The 26,086-nt window shown below is 48.6% G+C and overlaps 1 protein-coding gene and 1 pseudogene across 9 annotated transcripts in view; one reads left to right on the top strand and one right to left on the bottom strand.

Moving 5' to 3' along the window:
• Nucleotides 1-26,086, top strand: part of SMOC1 (SPARC related modular calcium binding 1) — a 139,571-nt gene that overhangs the window by 36,861 nt on the left and 76,624 nt on the right. The window lies entirely within an intron of this gene.
• On the bottom strand, nt 16,859-17,907 carry LOC308248440 (glyceraldehyde-3-phosphate dehydrogenase-like; annotated as a pseudogene). Its single transcript has one exon. The product of its transcript is annotated as a glyceraldehyde-3-phosphate dehydrogenase-like (transcript).

Here is a 26,086-nt window from a genome sequence, read left to right as displayed (position 1 = left end):
TGCAGCGGGAGCTGCGGAGGAGAGCTGCTTGGCCCTGGGCTTTGACTCCCGTTGGAGGGTCAGAGAGGCAGAGGGTGAGCTGTTCCAGGTGAGCCCGGAGGAGGAGGAGGAGGAGAGGACTCCCTCAGTGAGAGGGAAGGGAGGTGCCCGAGGCAGAGGGCACAGCTTAGGGGAAGGTTAGCAGGTAGAGGTGGCCTGTTGAAATTCTACCCATTCTTTAAGCCAGTTTCCAATCACTGCTCAGATGGGGAGCCCTGCCCCGTATTCCTCAGCACTGGATTTCTTAGGTGTATGACACACCCTGACTCCCACCGGACTCTTACCTCCTTAGGGAGGAAGGCTGGAATGAGTGGCTGGAATGGGCCATGAACTGCCCTCTCACACCACCTTCGTGCCGCAGGGCTGACCGGATGCTGGATGCCACCTGAGCTCTGCTTCCTGCGTCACAGCCTGGGGAGGCCAGGGGCAGGGGGAGAGCAAGCTGGGCTCTGCAGCCGCAGCTCGGCCTCGGTTGCTACATCAGGGCAGGACCTTGCAAGCTGATGCAGAGGAGCGGCTGGCCCGAGCAGCCCCTGCCGGCTCACACAGTAGGCCTGGACCATTCAGGACACACTGTTTTTCATTTCCACTTATGCACTGTGCGATTCGGAGTGATGATTTCTTCTCTGTTCGGGCCAAGTTTCCCAGTAGAGCAGAGGAGACATCAATTCATTTAACATACTTATCACACACCCCACGTGGATCATGTTCCGAGTCCCTGGACTCTGTGTCCTGAGTTCTTAGAGGTCACAAGCTCTGTCCTGTACCCGTGGGACTCCCAGCCTGGTGACAAGCCCCCCCCCCCCTCCGCCCCCAACACACACACACACACACACACACTTCCTCTCTGGACTGGTCTGCGAGAGGGGTGAATGAAACCCCATCTCTGTGCAGGGCTTTGTCTTCTGGGGAGGGAGACGGCTGACATAAACCCCAGGAGAATCTTATTAGTTTTCTGTTTCCAACCCCAGAGCATTCCCGGGGGCTGGGCTGGGCCCTCACTTGGGTGGTCTCACTGCATCCAGCTGGGGAAGGAACAAATGGATGTTACTCATGTGTTTCTTTTCTTTTGTGAAATGGCTCAGAGGGTCTTGAAGCCTCCAGTGCTCTGTGGTAGCAACCAGAAACAGCAGGCTAAGCATCAGGATGGAGGAGGGTCCAAGGGAAGGAGACCCTCGCCTCTCCCCACCAGGTGCTCCGGGGGAATTAGGCTTGCTGTGGTCCTGGGATGCCCCTCCTGGCACACTGCTTCCATCGTCCCAACCTCCTACCTCTCTGATCCAGAGACCTGCTGCAGAAGTGGGCAGTGCCCCAGCTCAAAGCGGTGGCTTCATGTTCCTCTGCTCATTGAAGAGGCAGCCCCGTTGTCATAAAGCAGAGACCAGGCTTTAGGGTGGGACTGCCTGGGTAAGGGCTGGGTTGTCGGGGGCTAGTAATGTGATCGCTGGAGCTTTCTCCTTGGTAACATGAGTGTAAGCTGGGCGGATAGACTGAAAAACACACTTACTGTCCTTCGCACAGTGCCTGGCATAAAGTCAGCCAGCTCAATAGACGGCGATGGATATAGTTACCTGCTTCTTTTACTCTTCCCATCATGCTTCAGGGTGTTGTGTGCATTGTTACATCTGTAAGTGCTGTTGCTGGAAATTCAGAAATATGGTCCAGGGTTAGCTGAACCCTTCCTGCCACAGGAGCTGGCTTACCTGGGGCAAGTCTTGGCTCAGGCTGACCCCCTGCTGTTGCCCTTGGCCATTGCTGTTGGGTGTAATGAGTTCTCTACACATTGATGCTCAAAGGGTGGTCCACGGGCATCACCTAGAGGCTTGTTGGAAATGCAGCATCCCAGGCCCCTCCAGACCGACTGAAGGAGATCTGCCTGTTAACGTAATCCACAGGTGGTTCATATGTACCTTAAAGTTCAAGAAGCCTGCTTGACGTAAGATCAGCTCATGAGGACAGAGCCTTCACTCTGTTTTTGGTGTGGTGGGGAAGAGGGTACATATGCGCAGAGGGGAGGGGAGGGGAGTAGGCAGGGGAGAGAACTGAAAACCAACAGACTTGACCTCTGACTTTCTGCCTCCCATTGGTTGTCAGACTGAACGTTGTTCACCTGCTGACTCTGTCTTTACCATACACCTAGCTGTCTTTACCTCCACACCAGCTCACCACCTGGCTCACAGTAGGACTCAACAAATCTTTGAACAAATACAGCAGACGGTTTCCATGTAAATGGGAGTTTCCTCTCATTGGTTCTGAAGCCCAGGCGCAGCTAGGGCTGGGGTGGTAGGAGTGCGTGGGGTGACTTGGTGTAGACTAGAAGGAGGGCGAGACTTGCCGGCTCTCCTTCGATCTCACTGAGTTTCCTTCGCAGTGTCCTGGCTGCCTCCCTTCATTTGCCTGCTCTCAGTGTGGTATTACTCCGTGCCTTGGTCCTTGACTTCTGTCTCCACTGTACTCATCCCGCCAGATGATGTCGAGTCCCATGGCTTCACAGTTACATCTCCAGCCCGTACCTCCTATGATAGCTGCTGGTTGGACATCTTCATCTAGGTGTCATCTTGGTTGCAAACAGAGACTGAGATAGGGATTCTGGTGCATGGCTTTATTGAGGGCATGCTCTCTGGGGAAAGGGACTGAGGGAAGCCAGATAGGGTAGGAAAAGAGGCTAAACAAGAATGTGGTGCTACTCCCTTACATGTGGAATCTAATCAAGGCAAAGTCGTAGAACCAGAGAGCAGAACAATAGTTACCAGGCGCTGGGATGGGGCAATAGGGAGATGTTGGTCAAAGGGTATAAACTTCTGGTTATAAGAGGAATGAGTTTTGAGAATCTAACATAGAGCACAGGGACTATAGTTAATGTGTACTTGAACGTTGCTAAGAGATAGATCTTGTGTTCTTACCACACACAGAAGGTAACTGTGTGAGGTGATGGATATGATATTAATTTTATTGTAGTGATCATTTCACAATATATACATGTGTCAAAATATGTTGTACACCTTAGATATATACAACTTTTACTTGTCAATCATACTTCAATGAAGCTGGGGTTGTGGGGGGGGGGGGCGGGGAGGATGTGGTTCCAGGTAATGTCTAACATTGGCCTGATCTACTGGGTAGAGTGGGAAGGGTGGCTCTATAACCTCCCTGGTGTCCCCTGGTGAGGTGGGTGCCTTCATCAAGGCAGTTCTGCAGAGAGAATCTGCAGTGCCTTCAGTAATTGGTGGATGGGCCCACCAGCTCGAATAGAGGATCTGGGTGGGGTGCCAACAGCAGCTACTTGCAATGTCCAATAAGCTCTGTAAATTAACAAACCTCAAATTGCTCTTCCCTTGCAAACTTCTCCCCTCCCCCACCCCTCACCCTAGACTTTCCTATCTCAGTAGAAGGCACTATCACTCACCCATTTCTCAAGCCAAAGATCTAGAGATCAATCTTGGTTCTTTTTTTCCTTCTCTCAACTACCCACATCTGGTCCATCAGCAAATCTTGTTGAGTCTCTTGAAACTATATCCAATCTGCATTGACTTCTCTCTCTCCACTTAAATCATCCTATTCTAAACTGCCTGGATAACCTCAATAACCTCAATATTGGTCTTCCTGCTTTTCAGTATGGAGATTCCCATATACCTCCTGCCCCTATACATGCATAGCCTCCCCATTATTTACATCCCCCACCAGAGTGCTACATTTGTTACCATTGATGAACCCACATAGTTTACCTTGGGGTTCACTCTTGGTGTTGTGCACTCTCTGGGTTTGGACAAATGTATAATAATATTTACTTATCATTATGGAATCATATGGAGTATTTTCATTGCCCTAAAAATTCTCTGTTCTGTCTGTTCATTTCCTACCCTTACCCCACTGATCGTTTTACTATCTCTATATTTTTGTCTTTTCCAGGATTTTATATAGTTGGAATCATACCACATACAGCTTTTTCAGATTGGGTTCTTTCACTTAGTAACATGTATTTAAGGTACTTCCATGTCTTTTCATGACTTGATAGCTCATTTCTTTTTAGTGCTGGACAATATCCCATTTTCTGGATGTACTACAGTGTGCTTGTTAGTTTATTTATTTATTTATTTATTTTTAGAGAGAGAGAGGAAGGGAGAGGGAGAGAGAAACATGGATGAAAGAGTGAAACATCAACTGGCTGTCTCCTGCACACCCCCTACTGGGGATTGAAACCCTCAACCTGGGCATGTGCTCTGAATGGGAATTGAACCTGCAACCTTTCAGGGAAAGGGGATGATGCCCAACTAACTGAACCATATGGGCCAGGGCACCACAGTTCATTTATACATTCACCTACTGAAGGCCATCTTGGTTGCTTCCAAAATTTGGCAATTATGAATAAAGCTGATATAAACATCAGGTTTTTATATAAACATAGGTTTTCATCTCCTTTGGGTAAATACCAAGGAGTGCTATTGCCAGATCATATGGTAATAGTATGACTAGTTTTGTAAGAAACTGCCAAACTGTCTTTCAAAGTGGCTGTACCATTTTGCATTCCCACCAGCAATGAATGAGAGAGAGTTCCTGTTGCTCCATATCATCGTCAGTATTTGGTGGTGTCTGTGTTGTGAGTTTTGGCCATTCTAATAGGTGTGTGGTGCCATCTCGTTGTTTTAATTTGCATTTTTCTGATGACATATGCTGTGGAACATCTTTTCATGTGCTTATTTTACATTTGCATATCTTTGGTGAGATGTCTGTTAAGGTTTTTGGCTTACTTTTTAATGGGTTAATTTGTTTTCTCATTAGGGGTGAATCTTTAAAAAAGAAATGTATCAAATCACACCATTTCCTTGTGAAAACCCTTCATCATCTTCTCATGGCACTGAGGATGAAATTCAAACTCTCACCCTGGCCCATGTAGAATTCTCCATAACCTGACTTCTGCCCTCCCGCATCCTCTCCCACCTTGGGCATCAGGTAGGATGTGGCTCAGATATTTGTGCATCTTTCTCCTCCACTAGATTGGGAGGCTCTTGAGGGGAGGAGCCAGGATTTCCCCCTGATTTTGTGTTGGCAGCTCATTCCTGACATTCTAGTCTATGCTCATCCCCCCCTCCATATTTCTCCTTGACCATAAGATCCAGTCACTTGCTGTGCCATCCCGCTGTTTTATTTTCTTCAGACAAAAATTACTGTGAAATTGTCTACATTTATTTGTGTACTTGTCTGGCTCAGCCCACGAAGAGGCTCTGCCTGTGAGAACAAAGCCACGTGTATCACGCTCAGGGCTGCACCCCCAGCGCTAAGAAAGAGCTGGGCACACAGTAGGCTCAAGTATTTGTTGACCAATGAACACTGGGAGAAGTGAGCAAAGAGACGTGAGGGCTGCCCATTTTCTGGAATCTTCACGGGCCCATTTAAGGTCAGGCAGCTCTATCTGGAAAGTTCATTGTAGGTTAGAAGTTGTTCTTTTTCCAACTTTCTTCTTATCAAAATAAGCAGAGCAGGAAATGAGACCCAGCTTCCTTCTTCTACCTCAGACCACCAGGAAAAAAAAGACGGATCTGGAAAAATCTGAGCACTGAAGTAGTGTCCTGGTTCTTCCCTCCTGAAGACACACCTCCCCGGGGGCTTGCTCAATGCCCCATGAGGGGCTCCTCTCAGGCACCCTCTGGCACTGGGGCCTGTGGACCTGGCTAATATCACAGCCTTTAAAATTTTTTTTCATCTCCTGACTTGGTGTTACCCAAACCCTGATGAAGTCTGGAAGTTGCGTGTCCAGGGAACAAACACAAATGAACTATGTTCTCCTGGATGACAGCTTTGAAGAACAAGAGGCAGGATTTTCCTAAAGGGAGAGTCTTAGGACAATCATGACATTAAGCCAGCCGGACCTCTGAATGGTGTTCTGAAGTGAAGCTTTGAAAGGAGAAGGCTCAGTGCTGTGGCCCATCACCCCCGTACAGACAGCGAGGTTGGATCTTAGTGTTCTGTGCCTGGGGCCAGGGGAGACTGGCCCATCCTCCCCACTTCAAGCTGCAGGTCAGGCCATGGGGCCGGGCAGACTGCTGGGCTGGTACATAAGAGCACGGGGGAGGGAAAGTGGTAGAAACAGGACTCGATGGCCGGGCAGTGGGTGCAGAAGACATTTGGGTTCCTTCTCTTACTGTATCTTCCTCTCGTGGCCTCTAGTCCTAGAGGCTCTGAGAGGATCTTCAGGATCCAATACTGCTGACCAACCCTGTCCACCTGCCCCAAGCCAGCTTCCTCCCTTCACACTTACTGCCCCTCTCAGGGCACTGTTGGGGACCATGCTTGCCCTGCTCACCATTGTCGCTCCTGGAACAGAATGATACATTGGCACCAGATAACCATTCTTGGATGCTGAAGGGTAGAAAGTACGTTGCAGTAAGAAGACCTTATTGAAAGCCATGTTCTAGCACTTCTTTACGTGGTGACCTTCACCTCTCGGGACCTCAGTTAAGCTCTGCCCAGGATGGCTCACAGGTTGCTCTAAGAACATGAACATGGTTACAATGATGATAATGGCTAACATTGCTCAAGAACTCTACCTGTGCCAGGCATGATGCTACATTCTCCACAGGTCCTTCACTTTGCTTACCTCATCTATAGCTGATGGTTCTATTATCATGCCCATTTTATAGCTGTGGGAACTGAGGTACAGATAAGTTCAACAACATGTCCAAGGCCACAGACTAAAGTGAGGTAAGCATTTCTTTCCTGTGACCAGGTGAGATCATAGATGCAGACCGTGCTTTGTAAAGCGCAGGCCAGCCGCCAGCTGTTGCAGTGTCACACATCGGAGGCGACTCTGGAGGTCAGGGCCTGGGGTTCGGATTGGGAAGTCATTGACATCTGAGCACTTGCTGTGTGTGTGCTGGGGCCCATAATCGCCAAATAGGAAGGCCTTCGCGACTGCCTGAGAGCATGAGGGGCTGGCAGCATAGGGAGCTGGGCTCCGTGAAATGGTAAGAGAACACCTCCCATTCTGGCCAGAAAACCTCAGAAGAGGTGCAGGCTGCTTGGGCAAAGACACTCTGCAGCGGCTCTCTGGTTTTCTGGAGGGAGGCTGGAAGGGCCCCGTCCTCCTTTCCTGCTCACACTGGAATCAAGTACTTGGCAGGATTTTCAAGCCACCTCGGCCAGGGATAATGGAGCAGAGTTCCCTCCTGTCCTGTAATGTGAGCGAAGAGGGAGCCCTTGAGGAAACCAGGAGAGGAATAACCAGGTGGGGGTCAGTGTGGAGAAGAAGATAGGGTGACAGGGAACTGCGCAAGGAAGGCAAGGAGGATTGCTGGGCTTGATGCGGTGGGATTCCTGCTGAAGAGAAGAGATGCCTCCAATAAATCCAGGAAGCTTCAGACTGGGGCCCAGATTGGAGGAGGGGCTTGCTCAAGGCCTGGAGGAGGCCGTGTATCCCTGTGGATGTTTGCAGCTGACACCCAGGTTGGGGAGCAGGAGGTTGGATAGGCCTCTAGTTAGCTTCCTCCTCCAGGAAGCAGGCGGGCTTCCTTGTGTGCAGCTCTGATTTAGTTTGAGATTTGCCTCGTCTGTATTAGAGATGGTTTTTCTTGGCAAATCGCAACTTTTTCGGAAAGCAAAAATGCAATCTCTTCATAGCCTGGGTCAGCGTGATGCCCTGTTTGTTTATGCAGTGTGTTTGAGGACCGGCCTCAGCCAGCCAGGGCGAGGGTCCCGCCCAGCACAGACAGCTTTGTAGCTGGATTTGCTAATGCCAATGTGGCTCCTGCTCGGGGTCTTCTGATCCTTGGTGCATGTAGTGTGTGTGCGGCCTTGGGTTTCCTATGTGCCCTGCTTTGGGGGATCTTTTCCTTGGACCCTTTTTCTGTTGCCTGGGATCTTTATTTCAGAGTGCAAGTGAAAGAAGACCCCACCTCACATAACAATTTGGGGGGAAATCTAGATTAATCCATTTTGCCCAATTTATGTGTTTGTCTGGGTATATAGTTACTAATATTACATATCTTCAGAGCCCAAATAGTTAAATCATGCATATCTATGCTTCCTATACTTATGTTTATTTTCCTTTATCATAGATTCAATTAGGGTCTGAGGGCTGTGGAATGGTCCTAATAAACATAGCTAGCATTTATTGAGTACCAGGCATTGTGCGAAGGTGCTTTATATGCATTGTCTGAACTCACAACAAGTCCATGGAATGGACATTATTCTTATTTTGCAGATGAGGAGACTGAGGCTCAGAGAGTTTAAGTAACCTGTCCAAGGTCACACAGCATGTAAGTGGTGGTGATGGGATTTGAAAACCTGGTCTGTCTGATTCTAAAGGCCACATTCTTAAACATTGCTCTACACTGGCCACAGAAATGTCCGTAATACTGAATACTTTCTCGGCACTGGGGTGCATGTTCTAAAGAGATGTTCTAGAAGCCATTTGAGAGTTAAGTCTAGATACAGGGTATTGAATCTTGGAGGCTCCTTTAAAAATCTGAGTCCCCAGAAGAGTGGGATGCTCTCCAGGGGAAACATACAAATCAATAAAGAGCGTCTTGGGTCCGGATTAAGCACAGGTAGGACTTCCTAGTAGTAATTGGGAGTGTGGCCAGAAGCCATGGGGCTCGTTTCTCCGACTGGACATGGAAGGAGGCAGGCCAGGGCCCTGGGCTGGCGAAGGAGGAGAGAAGCTATCTTACAAGGAAAGCTCTTCCAGGTGTCTGTGCCGGGCAGGGGATAGTCTTGCTTCTGGAGGTTCAAGTAAGGTCTGCTGGCTGCAGAACTCAGTGAGGGCCACTCAGCTCCTCCCCGAAGGAGGTGGTGGGGGACTGGCCAGTGGCTGTCATAGCCCCTCAAGTCCATCTTGGAGACTGGGCTGCAGCATCCACATGTGCTTCTGCTGCTTTGCTTCTGGACCGTTCCTGGCTCCGTTCCATCCTCTGCCTCCCACCTCCTCTTGCCTTCTAGGGACTGGCACTCCTGATGGGCCCCTGACCATCTCTGCACATCTGCAGCCGGGTTAGAGTGACCACACAGTGGGTCCCACGAGTTGGCTGCTGGGCCACCCACTCGAGAGGTCCACGTGGCACTTGCCTTATGCCAAAAACATTCCTGAAGACAGATGGATATGTGCCTGGGAGGAGGGTCAGGGTATACCGAGTCCTCGTTTGTGGAACATTAGTTTAAATGGCCTGAACCAAACTGTGGCTTTGGGAAAGATGTCTTTTTCCCGTTGGCAGCCGACAGGGTGCAGAGTAACACCACCCAGTCACTTCCAAATACTTCTCCTGGGCAGGAGCCAGCCCTTAGGTCCCTGGGCTGGAGTTTGGAAGGTCAGAGTTGGGAAGAGGGGCCCTAGGGACACTAAGGAATGGAGCAGGGAGCCAGAGCGGCTGGCCTCCGGGCTGGGCGTTGGAAAAGCTCCCTCTCCAGGGAGGACCTGGAGAGACCGTCCCCGAGGAGCCTGGTTGGCCAGAGAGCCTCCTGAGGCTTGCTCCGTGACAAGGACACTCGCCCCAGCGCCCGAAGCAGCTCTTGGCCCGGAACAGGGAATGCAGGCAGTGACCTAATTACATCACATTTACTGAACTAGGCTGGAGCCAGAAGATAGTGACAGCTGGTTCCAGAATCTTCTCTCCACCATTTCCTGGGTTGATTCTTTCTTTCCATCTGCACTGCCACTGGGTAGCCCGGGCCGCTGTCAACACCTCAGGCCTAGATTTCTGCCAGCGCCTCTTCACTGTCTATTTGCATTTATTTCTCTTTCTCCTTCAGTCTCCTTTACCCACGTTGGCCAGAATAACCAGCTGAAAACCATAGTTTTGCTGCAAAATAACTCTTCAAGATACAGTTTTATCTTACTGTTTTACTTCCAGAGACTCTTATTGGAAAGAATGGGGTCAGATGTCAATTGTAGGGTTGTAATAACATTATTCCCCCATTTGAAAAATCCATTGTTGCTATTTACATAAAACAAATCAAAGACACTTTTTGACTATAGTAACAGTTGTACCATTTAAACATTTTATGACTTTTCAGAACTTAAATATTTTCCACTTCTTTTTGTCATCATTCTTGATGATCCTGCTGTGGTTGAAAATATGAAAAATAATATGAAATTAGAAAGAAAGGCACTCACGCAAATGTAAAATACAAAGAAAATGTGGCTACTTCTCAAAATAGCCAAAGTTTAACTCTTTGCAAACCAGTCCCCAGGATCTTCAGTGAGAATAGGTGAAACTACGGAATGCAGTTTGAAAAACCTTCATTTAGTTGATAATAGAAGAACTTTTAAAAATGCCAACCTACTCTTTTGTTCTTGGTTCAACCTATGATGGTAGAACTGCTATATTTCCTTGTCTAACAGATGAGGAAACTGAGACTCAGAGGGAAATATCTTGACTGAGATCCACAGTCCAGGGATTGGGGCAGTCTATGTTTTGACACCTGTGTTTTCTGCCTGGCATGGTGCATAAGACCTTCCCAAACAGCACTTCTTGGCTGCGTCCTGTGAAAGGCTCAGATCTGGTCTCTGTTAACAATGTCCCCGCTGGCTGACCATGGGGGTATTGAGTAAGGTTGGTATCCATCTTCCCCCACAACCCATAAATAAGGGCAACCTCTTTCCCCTACATAGAATGGCATTGACTCTGAACGTTGTCCCTGATATTTTCATCTCATGTTAGAAAGCAGCCCCCTCCAAGAGACAGAGTGACCCCCAGTCCAGCCACGGGAGCTGGGAAGATGGGTGGAGCTGGACCACTGAGGTGGAAGTGTTGGGTTCTGGGAAAATTGCTGCTGGTGACCAGGTGCCATGGCCTGTGAAGGGTCCAGAATCTTTGCTTAATCCTGCTCTTCCTCACTGCCCTCCTGTCCTGTATTTTTTTTAAGGGCAAGGTCTGGAGGAGGTGAGAATGTGATGGTTGGGTGTTGGAAGTCTACATTTTTTTTACTCAATAGTGCAAAAACATAACCATATCAGATAAAAATTTTTAATTGAATTTATTGAGGTGACATTGGTTAATAAAATTAGATAGGTTTCAAGTGTATAATTCTATAATATAGGATCTGTATATTGTATTGTGAGTTCACCATGCAAAGTCAAGTCTCCTTCTGAGACTGAATTTTTAAAATTGCCAAACCTTTACATAGTCCTAGGCTAGAGTGAGTAACTCTTATGGGTCTGCACATAATTCGTTGTTCCTTGTTGGCTGGGATATTATAGAATCACAGGTCTGGGTTGGGGTTCTGACTGTGTGGCCTTGAGCATTGCTTAACTTCTCTGAGCCTCTGTTTTCTCAACTGCAAAGCAGGATGCAAAGTATTACTTCTTGGGTTGTTGTCAGGATCAATTAATATATTTTATGTAAAACTAGAGGCCCGATGCACGAAAATTGGTGCAAAAGTGGGCCTTCCTTCTCCTGGCTGCCAGCACTGGCCTCCCTCTGGTACCTGGGACCTGGGCTGCCAGCACTGGCTTCCCTCCGGCACTCAGGACCCGGGTTCCCTTCTCCGGCTGCCTGCAGGCACCCAGGACTGGGAGGATGTCTGAAATGATGTCCGGTCTAATTAGCATATTACCCTTTTATTATTATAGATGCCTTGTACTGTGCCTGGCAATAAATGAGAACCCCTCCAAATTTTTTTTGCTATGGCCTTGTCCCCTCAACTCTCTCTTAGAGTGCTTTTAAATTTTAGCTGTGCGTTTAGGTGCTTTATAGTCAAGGTTAGGTCAATATAGACTTCTTTCTTGGAACTTCTGCACTAAAATACAGTGCTTTGAGGCAGTTTTCTGGTGACTACTGATTCCCTAGCAGATTTAGATCTGGCATGGAGAATCTATTTCAAGCTTCTGCTTTAAGCATCTTCTTTGGAAATGCTTTAAAATACAGCAGCACTTAGGAGGATATACTCTATTGAGGTATAAAAGGGCAACTTGGCAGTTATCTTTTTCTGCCTTCCCTGGAAGTTTCTTATGCAAGACCAAGTGCTCCAGCACGTCACCCTTAGTCCTGTCCTCTTGGGGGCCTGGCCGTGGGTGGTCCCCTGGATCTGGACTCAGCCTGAGGCCTCTGATTAGCTTGAGCAGCATTGGGAGGTGGTCGGGGGCCCTCAGGAGTCCCTCTTCCAGTGAGTTTTCTGGGTTCTCTTTAGAGTCGATCTGTTTTCCTGGATCAGCTCCGCAATGGCATTTTCTTGTGTGACTCAGGCCAAGAAGGACCTTTCCCAAGGAATTTGCTACATGTGGTGGCACATCCCACTTGGGCTTATTCCTACTCTGAGGTCTGTGCCTGGGACCCAACTCTGTCTAGAAGGACGTCATCTGTATGTGGCATAGGAACAACAGGATTGTAAACTCAACACAGCCCACAAAGGCAGGGACCATGCCCACAGAGGGGTTCATACATATTTATCCAGTGAATGTATGTGGCAAGTTGTAGAGCCAAGACACAAAAATTTGCAGATTTTGATTTATTTTGCAAGGAACTAAATGCAAGGACATTTTTGTTCTAAAGGCATCTTCAGGGATGATGGGAGGGACTCTCTGCTTCCCTCCCACACCTGAAGCTAGAGCAGCTTGTCCTCCAAGGCCTTCTTTTTAGCCACGTGATTTCCACTCCTTCCCATTCGTCCAGAAGACACATAGTCGCCATCCTCCTCCCCTGTAGTCTGATGGCTGATGAGAGAAAGGCTGCCGGATGCTGCTGGTGAGCCCTTCGCCGGGGGCAACATTAATTTAAATGGCCTGAACCAAACTGTGGCTTTGGGAAAGGTCCCAGAGAAGGCTGGAGACTTCCTGGCTGTGCTGTCTGAATTGAAAGGGAGATGACATGGTGACAAGGCTGTTGCCAAGATTAGAGGCTGCAGAGTTATCACAAGGCCCCACGTGGCACCTCATGGAAAGTTCCTGGTTATTCTGTGCCCACTTTACCAGAGTTGTGTGTGTGATGCAGAAGAACAGGACACTTGATCAGTCTCAGGAGATAAAGAAGCTAAGAGGAAGACACCCTTCCCCTCCCACTTCCAGTCCTCGCCTTGGATGGGCCACTGGCTCTCGGTCTCCCATGTTCCTCAGGTGACACCAGAGTCCAGGGTAGAGCTTGGGGGCAACTTTGCTTAAGAGGCAGGTCTGGGTCAATCTATTTGGAGTTTGGTACGTGCTTCACTCTCAACCCCCTTAAAACATGCATAGTGTAGGAAACTTGGAAAATAAAGAAAAATGCAAAAGAAGAACAAGCCAACCCATCTGTGTTTCTACCTTGTAGAGATACAACTGTTAACCTTTTGGTATATTTCCTTCTATATTTTCTTTCTTTCTCTGGAGCAGGAGGAAGATATACATATGTATATATGTGTACATTTATGTATTATGTGTCTGCATATATGTATGTATATATACTAGTATCTTATCTGTCTATACATACATGCATATATGTTTGATAGTCTGCTTTGGTTTTATTTAACTTTGTATTGTGAGCATTTCATTGGCCAGTAAAAAGTCTTGAGAATGCCTTTGGAGCCTGGAATAAAGGTGTTTAGTGCCAAGTCTTAGAGCCCAGGCCTTGGGAGTCGCAGGCTTGCTTGGTGTGCTCAGAAGGCTCTTCCCAGCAGACTCAGCCATGCCCGCTGTCTCGTTTGCTTCCCAGATGGGAGCTGCTGCAAAGGTAAGTGTCCTCTCCATCAGCTCTAGTGTGCCAGGGAAATATGGCCTGAAGGGTCATAAATGCCTGGCATAGAAGAAAAAGATCCTCAAAAGTCAAACACAGGTTTTTATCATTTAAAAAAAGACTTTGTCTGTGTCCAGGAACTAAAAAAGTTGGGAAATGGAAGGACCATTTTGTCTCTGCCTTGGGAGTGGGCTAGCTTTGGTTTTCCACTGACCTCCCATTCCTGCCTGTAAATTTGACATGGTTCTTTCTATTTACTTTTCCTTGACCCAGTTTGGGTCTACAGGATTTCCCTCCTGCCCAGAACAGCCTCACACTGTGTGAAGTAAGACATGAGCCTGGGCTCTGGACAGCAGTAATTAATCCTTGTCTGCGCGACGCAGTGGGGATTTTCAGCCCGAGATGGGCTGACAGCACCAGGTTTTATGGCACACGGCAGTCCCACCTGGGCCAAACTATTTCTTCTTCTCTTTTGTCTGCGTGTGTGTGCGTGAGTGTGCATGCATGCGCACACACTCAGGGGCATGAATGCTTATGCTCTGTTTCATGATCTGAAGCCTACCTCCAGCACAGCAGGATCTCAAGATGACCGTGGAAATGGCAATCAAAGGAAACACCGTCTAAGCACACACAGCCCTAACGTAATTCGAAGACACAGCAAGACTGGGATTTCCTCTTCTGTTTGTTTTAGTCTGTACTTGCTCGACGCCCATCCCTGGGGCGTAGTGCTATAAAGGGGGAGGGTTTCCTCAAGTGCTATGGATAAAGCCTCTCTTCCTCTGTTATACCCCTTGTCGATGTAAATTGCCCTTCTGTGTAAGTGGATATGAAGATGAGCCTCTGTGTATATACACGCCACAGTGTCTTGCCCAAATGAAACGGGCATTAAAATGACATCTTCCTTCGTGATAATCCGATGGCATTGAAAGCATACCAATTTCTCTAGTTATGATGGATCCATGAGTTCATTCCTAGAGTCTGGGAGGGTGAATTTCTTGTCTCTTCTTCCTACTGTGTTTAAACTTTGGAAGTTTTTATTTATTTATTTATTTTTTTATCGTGGTCGGGCTATGGTAAGGCTGTTTTGGGTTACTTTGTGTTGATAAGGGCAGCAGTAACTGGTAGCAGCTGGAGGACTCACTGCAAAATATGTGAACGGACAAGAATCTTCTAAGGTCAGATAAGCAACTGCAGCAGCACTAAGAATCCCGAGGGGTGGACTGGTGAGGCTAAAGGCGGCCCTTCTGGCAAGATAAGAAAGAAGTCTTGGCCAAGATGCGCATCTGTCTTTCAGTTAAGGGGCTCAGTCCTGAAGGGGCTTTGGGACCTTGTTGTCACCCAGGATGCTGTGGCTGTCGGTGCGAGGGTGGGGGCCGGGAGCAGGTGGTGGTGGTGTGGGGGGAGAGAGCTGTCCAACTCCTACCCCCTCAGACTCTCCACCCTACTCTGGGCCAAGCGTGATTAGCTTTATTTCAGCCACATTGTGAGTTCCTCTGGCATTTTGTTGACCAGCCCCGGAGCCTGACAACCATGTCCGATATCCCCATATTGGAAAGTTGATCTCCAGATCTTGGTTGGTCTTTGCAAACTCTTCCTGACTTGGGGGCTGCTTGTTTTGCCTCCCACAGCCTGCTATGTGGGCCTGCACACCCATTAGCATCTGTTCTTAGAACTGGTATTTCCAAGCCTCTTCTGTCCGTGATTACAAAATGGTACCACATTTACCTTTGCTCCCAAATTACAATGACTCATCTGCTCAAACAGCAGTCCCCCTGAGCACCTACTTTGGGGCGCTTTAAATATTTCCACAAGCTGTGCCCAGAGGAACCTCGTTTTCCCTGTGCCCAGAGGAACCTCGTTGCTGGCAGTGCTCGTCATGAGAACACCAAGTCTGGGCCAATGGAACTGTCTCCAGCGGTCGCCAAAGCTGTCGCCGCAGCTGCCAGGGCAGGGCTAGGTGTCATGCAGAGGTGGGGAAAAGGACCTGCCTCGTTTCTGTGTCTCTGTTGCCTAAGCCCTGAGATAGTGTGCCTAGAATCTCTCAAAGTGGTCTCGAACCTCTCGAGCACCTTTTCAGATTCTGTACCTCCTCCTTTGCCCGGAAACTCACCAAGTCTCCTGTGAAAACAATTCTGGGTTGGGACCTTGCCCTTCTAGCCACAGGGGATAAGTCACCGCCAGCACCCAGCTGAGTCAGGACCAACCCCAGTCATCCCTCCTACAAGTCATTAGTCCCAATCCTGACCAATCTCCTCACTCATTCCCCCAGTTAGAAAACACATGTCACATGTTGCTGGGCATGAACTGATCTGAACTGCTACTAGTGATGGTTGTATGGCGGTGGCAGGGCCAGGGTGTGCAGCAATAATCTCTGGCCCCATCACCACTAGCCAGGATACTCAGTGACATGCTAAAGAATTCCAAACTTAGCAATACCCCGTGAGAATTTGGAGCATGTCACTGTGTGGAGCCTGTGGGAGAGTTCAGGTTAACCTTGGAAGGAGCCACTAGCCCTGGTGGAGAGAGTGCTAATTCAGCAAACCCTTACTACCAGTGTGTCATTGGGATGAAGGGCACATCCAAACAGGTACTTAAGAACACCTTCCCTGTTCTCTTTGCTTTGCACTGCATCTGAGTTCCCCCTTATAATCCAATATCTCTTGGATGCACCTCAAATACAAGGCCATGGTGCTGTTCCTTGTTAATACCATCAACTTGACCTTTTTTTCCAGTGCTAGTGGGCTGAGAGAATTGAGGAAATCTGGGTCCTGGAGAGCACACTGTGTATTTGATGTGGAGTGGGAGGAGTTTTTATTTACCGTGGTGGCAGAGTTTGAGGGATGGGAGTGGGGACAGGCAAGTGGTTTTCTCCATGCCTTCGATGGAGAGTTCTGTTGCCTCGTAGTTAGTGACGGGACTGCATGCAGGAAACAAAACAAGTGCTTTCGCCTGACACCCTGCTGGTGAGCAAGGAAGACTGAAACCTCAATAGTTTTTTTTTTTGGCTGGGTACAGTGAACTTTATTGATGGTGCACGACAAAGTAGGGCTCCCTACGCCCCTCCCCTTCTTCAGGGGGTCTGGGATGGAAATGGTGGCCAGGAGATTCTCAGTGTGTCGGGGGACTGATCTGGGGCAAGGACTCCCCAGCAGCGGAGGGCCTCTCTCTTCCTCTTGCTGGGGCTGGTGGTCCAGGGGGCTCTTACTCCTTGGAGGCCATGTGGACCATGAGGTCCACCACCCTGTTGCTGTAGCCAAATTCATTGTCATACCAGGAAACGAGCTTGACAAAGTGGTCATTGAGGGCAATGCTAGCCCCAGCATCAAAGGTGGAGGAGTGGGTATCACTGTTAAAGTAGCAGGAGACAACCTGGTCCTCATTATAGTCCAGGATGCCCTTGAGGGGGCCCTGTGATGCCTGCTTCACTACCTTCTTGATATCATCGTATTTGGCAGCTTTCTCCAGGCGGCAGGTCAGATCCACAACCGACACATTGGGGGTGGGGACACGGAAGGCCATGCCAGTGAGCTTCCCATTCAGCTCAGGGATGACCTTGCCCACAGCCTTGGCAGCGCCAGTAGAAGCAGGGATGATGTTCTGGGCAGCCCCTCGGCCATCACGCCACAGCTTCCCAGAGGGGCCTCCACGGTCTTCTGGGTGGCAGTGATGGCATGGACTGTGGTCATGAGTCCCTCCACGATGCCAAAGTTGTCATGGATGACCTTGGCCAAGGGGGCCAAGCAGTTGGTGGTGCAGGAGGCATTGCTGACAATCTTGACGGAGTTGTCATACTTGTCATGGTTCACACCCATCACAAACATGGGGGCATCCGCAGAAGGGGCAGAGATGATGACCCTCTTGGCTCCGCCCTTCAAGTGAGCCCCAGCCTTCTCCATGGTAGTGAAGACACTGGTGGACTCCACAGCATACTCAGCACCAGCATCACCCATTTGATGTTGGCGGGATCTCGCTCCTGGAAGATGGAAATGGACTTTCCATTGATGACAAGCTTCCCGTTCTCAGCCTTGACTGTGCCTTTAAACTTGCCATGAGTAGAATCGTACTGGAACATGTAGACCATGTAGTTGAGGTCAATGAAGGGGTCATTGATGGCGACAATATCCACTTTGCCAGAGTTAAAAGCAGCCCTGGTGACCAGGTGCCCAATGCGGCCAAATCCGTTCACTCCGACCTTCACCATCGTGTCTCAGGGTTGTGGCTGCTGGCACAGCGCAGGAGGAGTGGCTGTCTGACGAACAGGAGGAGCAGAGAGCCGAAACCTCAATGGTTTTTAAGCTGAAGGACTCCACTTAGTCAAAGAAATATATATTTTAAAGTTAAACATTTTTTTCTTTCAATTTTATTTTGCATTGGTTTCAGGTGTACAGCTTAGTGGTTAGACAATCATCTACTTCACGTAGTGTTCCCCTCGATAGTTCCAGTTCCCAACTGGCACCATACATACTAGTAGTTATTACAATATTATTGACTATATTTCTTTCTATTTTTTTTTAAATTTTGCCATCCAATTTCTTTTTTTTTAAAATATATTTTATTGATTTTTTACAGAGAGGAAGGAAGAGGGATAGATAGTCAGAAACATCGATGAGAGAGAAACATCGATCAGCTGCCTCTTGCACACCTCCTACTGGGGATGTGCCCGCAACCAAGTTACATGCCCTTGACCAGAATCGAACCCGGGACCTTTCAGTCCGCAGGCTGACGCTCTATCCACTGAGCCAAACCGGTTTTGGCTTGACTATATTTCTTATGCTTTACTTACTTCCCATGATTATTGTGTAACTCCCCATCTTACATCTTAATCCCTTCACCTCTTTCACCCAGTCCCCTAATCCCCCTCCCGTCTGGCAACCACCAGTTTGCTCTCTGTCTATGAGTCTGTTTCAGTTTTGTTTGTTTTGTTTCAAAGAAATATTTTCATTTCCACGTGTCCTCCATTTCTTCTTCCTTGCCAACATGCGTGTGGCATCCCGCCCGTCCCTCCTCAGCCTCGTGAACGTCCTGCAGGCTGTGCTGAGAACACAGGCCACCTCCCACGGCAGCTGCCCCACTCCCTGCAGATGGCTGTTGGGTTCTCGGTGCTTTTATCTCACCCAACAGTCTAACGCAGCCACTGCCCTGGCCCATGTCCCCCTTCTCCGTTCCTCCTGCGCTGCATTCAGCTGCATGGCCTCCGAGCGGCCGCTCTGTTGACTTTCATGCCCCTGCCAGAGATTTCTAAAGCTCAGGTCTAATCTTGTCTTCTACTTCCTCCACTGGCTTCCAGGTCTTTTAATAAAGAAAAAAAGAAAACTGGGAATGTTCAAGATCCTCCGTGATCTCACCCCCAGTCTGGCCCTAGAGCCTTATTTTTCCCTTAAATGGTCATGTCTAAACTATCTTTTGAAATGAGTTTGCTTCTTTACTTCCGTGTACCTGCTGCTGTTGCTTAGGATGCCCTTCAGTCGTCCCTTCCTGCCTGTGGAGGTCCTTTATGGACCAGTTTATGGTTCTCGGAGAAGTCCTGGCCCGTCCAGTCTGCATTAACCTCTCACTCTGACCCCACAGGACACAGGGCCAGCTGCTCTGCCCCAGCGCTCAGCACAGCCCTGGGGAACCCGAGACCCTCCCCTCCCCTCCTTTCCCCTCCCCTCCCCTCCCCTCCTTTCCCCTCCCCTCCTTTCCCCTTCCCTCCCCTCCCCTCCTTTCCCCTCCCCTCCCCTCCCCTCCCCTCCCCTCCCTTCCCCTCCCCTCCCCTCCCCTCCCCTCCATTTTTTAAAGAGTTAGCCACCTCCCATCACAGACTTCCTGGCATCCCATTTTCAAATGTTCTACCCTTTTGTCTGTTTGTGACTTAGGCGTTGCCTCCTCGTTGCTGGTTTTGAAAATGTGGTCCCCATGGAGTTAACTGTACGCATGTCAGTCCTTGCCTCAAGCTCAGCCTCTCGGGGGCAGAGCCTCTGTTGTTTATTTTTGTAACCCCCACTGCACCTAGCATGACAGGGGTGGGCAGAGAAATCTCCAGAAACCTCTTTGAGGACCTATGGGAGGTCTGCTGTTCAAAACAAACATGCTTTGGAATTATTTTTCATTAGTGTTACGCGTTTCTCTTTTTTGTTTATTGATATATGATTTACATGCCATATAACTCACCCTTTTTTAGGTGTACACTTTTATGAATTTTAACAACTTTCTATAGTTTTATAACCACTGTCATAATCAAGAAGGAGAACACCCCCCGCTCCCCCATACTATCATGCTTCGCCCCTACCTCCAGTCCCTGGCAGTCACTGATCTGATCTCTCTCCATATAGTGTTGGCTTTCCCAGACTGTCACTTACAAATGGAACCATCCGTATGTAGCCTTTTGAGCCTGGTTCCTTTCACTCAGGATAATGCTTCATATTTTGGAAGTTTGATGACCTGGGCCCTAGCCCACACTTTATCTGCACCCACCTTTCTAATAGACTGGCACCGGCATGGATGGGGGTCTGTGTGAGTTTCAGTCCAGGGTCCCAGCTGCTTTGTCTAACCCACTCCATAATGGCACCTTCCCCCCTTCCCCATAATGGCACCTGGAGTAAGACAGCCTTCTCCCCAGGTCCTGACCTGTCATCCCCGTGTTTGTGGGGGGCACAGTGGAGGAGGAAAGTTGGGTGGATGGGGTAGGTGACCACTAAATTCCTCTCTTGAGGAGGGGATGGGAGGGGTGATGAAGGTCAACCTCTCCTGGCTAAAACAACAGAAGTGGTTCCAGCTGCCGAACAGCTGGAGGGGGCCGTCTGCTTTCCCTCAGCGGCCGTGAAAAGCCCTTTAATCGGCGTGCTGTTGTCAGACCGGCGGTGGAGGTGTGTGGAAGAAGAGCAGATCTGTGTGGTACGGACCGCGCCTTCCCTCTGACCTCCCTTATCTGCCCTCCTCCATCTTCAGGAGACCCACTCCAGCCCTGCTGGCCGCCCCTTTGCACCTGTGTAAATGCAGTGGCTGCGGGGTCAGGGGAGGGTGAGAGCGAGCTGGCAGGAGCAGGGATGTGGGTTTCTCAGTGCGGATGATGGATTAGATAGTGGCTGGGTGAGTGATGGTTTAATGGGAAACTGCTCTCCGTTCCCAAAGGAGCGGCCCCGGAGGAAAAGGCCACAGTTTGGTTTTGCAGACGAGGAAGCAAGTGACAGAGTTTTGCAGATGAGGAAGCAAGTGCCCAGAGGTGGGAGAGTAAGAGGCCGAGCCACAGCTCGATGTCTAGAATGTGCTCTCTCCTTTTTGTTCCAGGTGCAGGCTCCAGGAGTGGCCCACCCCCCCACCCCTTTCAATAGCGGAGTTACCTCCCAGAAATGCTTTGTAGTGCCTGAGTTTAAAAGCTTGAGCTGGGGCCTAACTAGTTTGGCTCAGTAGATAGAACTTCAGCCTCTGGACTGAAGGAGCCTGGGTTCGAGTCTGATCAAGGCTACATGCCTGGGTTGTGGGCTCGATCCCCAGTGGGGGGCATGCAAGAGACAGCTGACCAATGATTCTCTGTTATCATTGATGTTTCTCTCTCTCTCTCCCTTCCTCTCTGAAATCAATGAAAATATATTAAACAAAACAAAACTTGAGCTGCACTTTGATTTACAATCAAGATGGGAAAAGTATCCCTCCCTTAGGAAACTCTCTCTGCTCGCAGAGCCCTTCTTCTCTCCTGTCCACTGGAGGGGCCACCGCCAGAGCTAAGAGCACTGCCCCTCCGCTCCTGGACAGCAGTGCCCGCCTGAGCTCCAGGGCTCAGGGCTGGACGCCCCGCGCGGAAGCGTGTGCTGCAGCAGGAAGAATCTGGGCCTTTACAGGCAGGCTGAAGGCGTGCTCCACCACTTGCTCGCTCAACCTGGCTGAGCCTCAGTTTCCTCCTCCTTCTTTCAGTCAATACTGATCGAGCACCCCTTTGGGCAATGCCCTGCTGGGCACTGGGGATCCAGCAGTGTGGCACCCAGCAGATCTTGGTTCCTGCCGCAGGGAGTTTATGGGTTAGTGGGGAGGATGAGCAAGAAACACAATGGAACAATTAGTCATTTAATTACAAGTATGACAAAGGCCACAGGGGAAAGCAGAGGGTGTGTGGAGGCTCCTCGCAGGAGTCCCGGCCTCCTTGGGAAGTAAATGTATGTGCTCTGAGATCAGAAGGGTGAATAGGAGCGTATGAGATGGATACACAGTCCAGGGAGATGGACCAGCATGTGCCAGGTCCGGAGGCAGGCAGGACAGGGCGGGGGGGCTGAGGAATTCTGCCCCACTGTGGGCCCAGGCACCAGGGTCCTTTACTGTGTCTGCTCCCTACTCAACAGGCACACGTTCCCCTCCCCATTCCTTCCAAACAGGCATTTGTGGATGGAGCTGGGAAGCTCACCGTTATTTACAACCTTAATTCTGTGGGAAAAAATGAATTCAGCATGTGAAAAATCTGACTTATAAATGAATACATTTTATTATCTGGCTGTTGTTCTTACTGGAGTGCATGCATATGGTAGCTGTCAGAAAAACTAGAGTGCTAATCCCATTGGCTGTTAAATTATACTCAGTTCAGGTTCAGCCACCCCGGGCATCTCAGATTACTGCCTGACTGATGGGTGACAAGACTTGTCTGCAGGGTGGTGGGAAGGCTCCCTGCAGGGCTGTGGGAGGCGGCTCTCAGGCTAAGCCAGCCTTCTCGGGAGGGAATTCCATGGTGACTTAGTGACGACGTGCATGGTATATGGATACTGTCTCAGCCACTTTGGTACATTATCTTCAATGGCTTTACTTCAAGGGAAAAATATGGTGTTTATGGTTTTCCTTATCTAATAGATGTTTCTTGAAAGGAAAAAAGGAACAAACTGCTTTCCTTACTGCGTTTGAGAGCTTTAAGCTTTTGGTGGTATTTGGACAAAGAATATCTCTTTTCATAGTAAGTGATAAAAAAAGGAGTTTCTTATCTAGGATATATGTTAGGTACGGTTTGATAGTCACCCATTCATTCTTCAAATAGGTATTGAACAACTGCTGTTGATCAGGCAGGGTGAGGCCCTGTGTATAGAAAGAGGAATAAGCAAGTCTTTCCTAGACATGTAAACACATGAATGATAATGTCGTATGTTGAGGCTTTGATAGAAGTATGAGCACAATGCAGCTGCAAGTTCAAGGAAGCTAGTGGTGGTGTTTAAAACATGAAAGCATTTGCTTTTTAAGATGGTAACCTCAGTGGTTGTATGGAATCTGAACTTGACTCAGGAAGAAAGGTTGAGGGCAACGAGTCAAACATCTCGGCAAGAGATAAAGGACTGAATAAAGTCATCATGGCTAAGAGGGAAGCCAGCTGGAGAGAGAGGCCCCGCCAGCCCCCCAGCCATTTCCACCACCCCAACTGAGCCAGAGGGTGAAGTCTTCATGGATGTTTTAGCCCCAGCCAAGCTCCCAACTGAATGCAGCCAAGTGTAATCTCAGCAGACACCACGTGGAGCTGAAGAAACTCCGAGGTGAGCCCAGCCAACCTGTAGAATTGAGAGAAATCATAAATCGTTGTTTGACACCACTGCGTTTAGGGTTGGTTTGTTTTGCAGCAATAGCTAAGTGAGTACCTGAAGCTGTGTTACATATGAGTTTATTAACAAAACCCCCTCAAATTAGTTGAGTTTGGCCTGTGATTTTTGAGTCTGATATCATAAAGAGGAAGACTACTTGCTACTCCAAATTGTGGCTGTCTCACAGTGATGGGCCACTGCTCGGTTGCTTATTATGGTTCCTACGCCAACTTCTACACCTGGGAAACATGCAGAGATAGCGCATCTTACCAGAAAAATGCCTGTGTAGAATTTTAGATACAGGTTAAGTCAGCATGGTACAGGTGGAAGTGAGGACCGTGAAACCAACTTCATATTGCAAAGAATCAAACATCTCCCAGATGGAACCTTAGGCTGCCTTTGTTGTTCCCTATATTGTCATGGAAACTTGGCAGTCAGTCAAACCTAACACAGCTTGTGGTATTGGAGTGGTCTCTCTGAGCAAAAGCTGTGGCAGGGTTTGCATTCTGCTCTGCTGGAGGCTGCAGGGCCCAGACTGGCGTGTGTGCCTTTCAGACAGAGGGATTGTTGGCCTAACATTGATTTCCTTTATCCCCATCTCTTCTATGGTGAAGGATGCCCCCATCGGTAGCTTGCTACTCCAGTAAGAAGGATGGATTATTTATATGTATTTCAAGTGCTTGTCCTACTTTACAAATGTGAGCAGACCACAAAATGTGTGTTTGCTTTGGAATCATTCACTCCCCAAGGAGAGAGGGCGGGAGAAGCTTGCAAATGCACAGTTGTCCCAGCCCCTTTTGTTTGGTTTCCTTATTACGCAATCATGTTTAACATAATTATTTTGTTTTTGTTGTCTTTTGGTTAGGAAGAGGGAAGGGAATGTATGTGAGGATTTTAATGAAAATACTATTTTCCCCCAGAGGGACATGGCTCAGCGTTTGCCTCACTGGGGAGACAGCTCGCCTCTGCCCAACACCAAAAATTTCCACCAACTGCAGTTGCTTTTGAGCCCACAGCAGACTTCTGTGGCTCGGAGGCTCAGGTCTCAGCAGGGTGACTCAGACTGAGTTTTGTCTGTGTGCTGAGAGGACTGACCCAGGCCACAGGCTGGTGCTGGAGACTTCTAGCCCGTACCTCCTGGGTCCTGCAGTAGAGAGGGAAATATCTACCTTGTGGCTTCAGGTGGACTGTGATGAACTCCTGGACTGTCCTGCTGTTGACCCATAAGCAATGAACTGATTTCTTGTCCAGTTTCAGAATGTGGAAATTATCATCAAGATCTGCTTCTTCCTTCTCCTTCTGACCCCTCAATCCAATCTGAAATTCCAGTGAGGATGGACCTATCTCCCCTCCCCTCTCGAATTGTGCTCTTGAATATGGTAGCCACTAGCCACATATGGCTATACAAATTTAAGTTAATTAAAATTAAATGCAACTAAGAATTTAGTCCCTCGGTTGCAGTAGCTACAGTTTAGTTCTTAATGGCCATGTGTGGTTTGTGGCTACCATATGGACAGCCCAGATGTAGGATATGGCCATCCCCGCAGAAAGTTCAGAGGACTGTGTGGCTTTGTAGCATTGCAGAGACCTTAGGATTAAATCCTCTCTTGTCCTTCAGTGTCCTGTTCCCTTGCCATGTCGTCTTGCTTGTGTGTCTGCCCTAGAGTGAAGCTCATTGAGGGCAGGACTATGTTGGTTTTGGTCTGCTTCCCACGCCTCCTGCAGTGCTGGGCTCTTCACAGTACTCTCTTGTTGAGTACAAAAGTAGATGAATGGGTGGCTAAATAAGCAGTGTTTGTGGACCCACAGTAATCCCCCTGGGGCCCTGGAGGTTTTGATAGGATAACTATGAGGGTATAGTCATCCTACCCAAACTCCATTTTATAGAACTCATTGGGGTTTTTTTTGTTTTTTTTTTTTTTAAACAGTCACAAACACACATGGTTCCTAAAACATATGAAAATAAGACGCCACAGTTGATTGAAGATGGTCTTTAGCAAGGGCCCTGTGCTGTCCCAGAACTTTTTCACTTGGCCTCAGGGATCAGTAATTTCCAGCTGGGACCTTTTGGGAGCGCTTCTGAAGCCGGAAGGATGTCCATGTGTGAGGCAGGTGGGGCTTCTTCTGAAGCTCTTTAACCTGTCTTCTGTAGACAGAGTGTTCCCCTAGTTATTAAGCTGGTTCCTGGCGTCTATGCGACGCCTATTTTGGCCCAGAGAAGGCTGTTTTCAAACCGAATTTATGATCTGTAGTTCAATGCCATGGTGACGCCTGCAACTGTCATCCCCTGTGAGCTGAGGAGGAGACAACAGGGTAACCTCCTGGAGTATGAAAAGAAACTGTCTTTTTTGATTCCTGTTTGTTTGTTTTTAAGGTGAACAAGACCCCTATGAGGAACTTCTCACACTAGGCTTAAAGTGGGCAGGGCTGTCCTATCTAGATCTTCAGGTTAGTGTCTGGCACACAGTAGGTTCTTGACAAACAGTTTTTGATTGTGTGAATCAGTTTTGCAATTGGGCCAGAGTTGTTTTCAGCAGTGTTACTCTGTCCTAATGGAAGGCAGTGTGGGTGAGTGGTTAGAAGCATGGTTCTGGAGCCAGGCCGTGGGTATCAATCCCAGCATGGACATGGACATACTGTGTAATCTTGGAGAAGTTGCCTAATTCCTCTGGCTTTCAGTTTTTTATCTGTAAAATGAAGATCATAACATACCCTGCCTCAGAGGGTGATTATGAAGACCACATTGTTAGCATGTTGTAAGTAATATATGATTATCGGCTTTTATTATAATTACTCTTCAGACTTCAGGTCTGGCTACCAGCGCCCTGTGACTAAGGATGGGCCCCTCGGTTTTCCCAGGCGTTGGAAGGTACCTGTATTTCCGTC

Source organism: Plecotus auritus (assembly GCF_963455305.1).
Source record: "Plecotus auritus genome assembly, chromosome: 1".
NCBI lineage: Eukaryota > Metazoa > Chordata > Mammalia > Chiroptera > Vespertilionidae > Plecotus > Plecotus auritus.
Note: the sequence above shows the minus strand (reverse complement) of the source record. Positions and strands in the feature narration are given on the sequence as shown.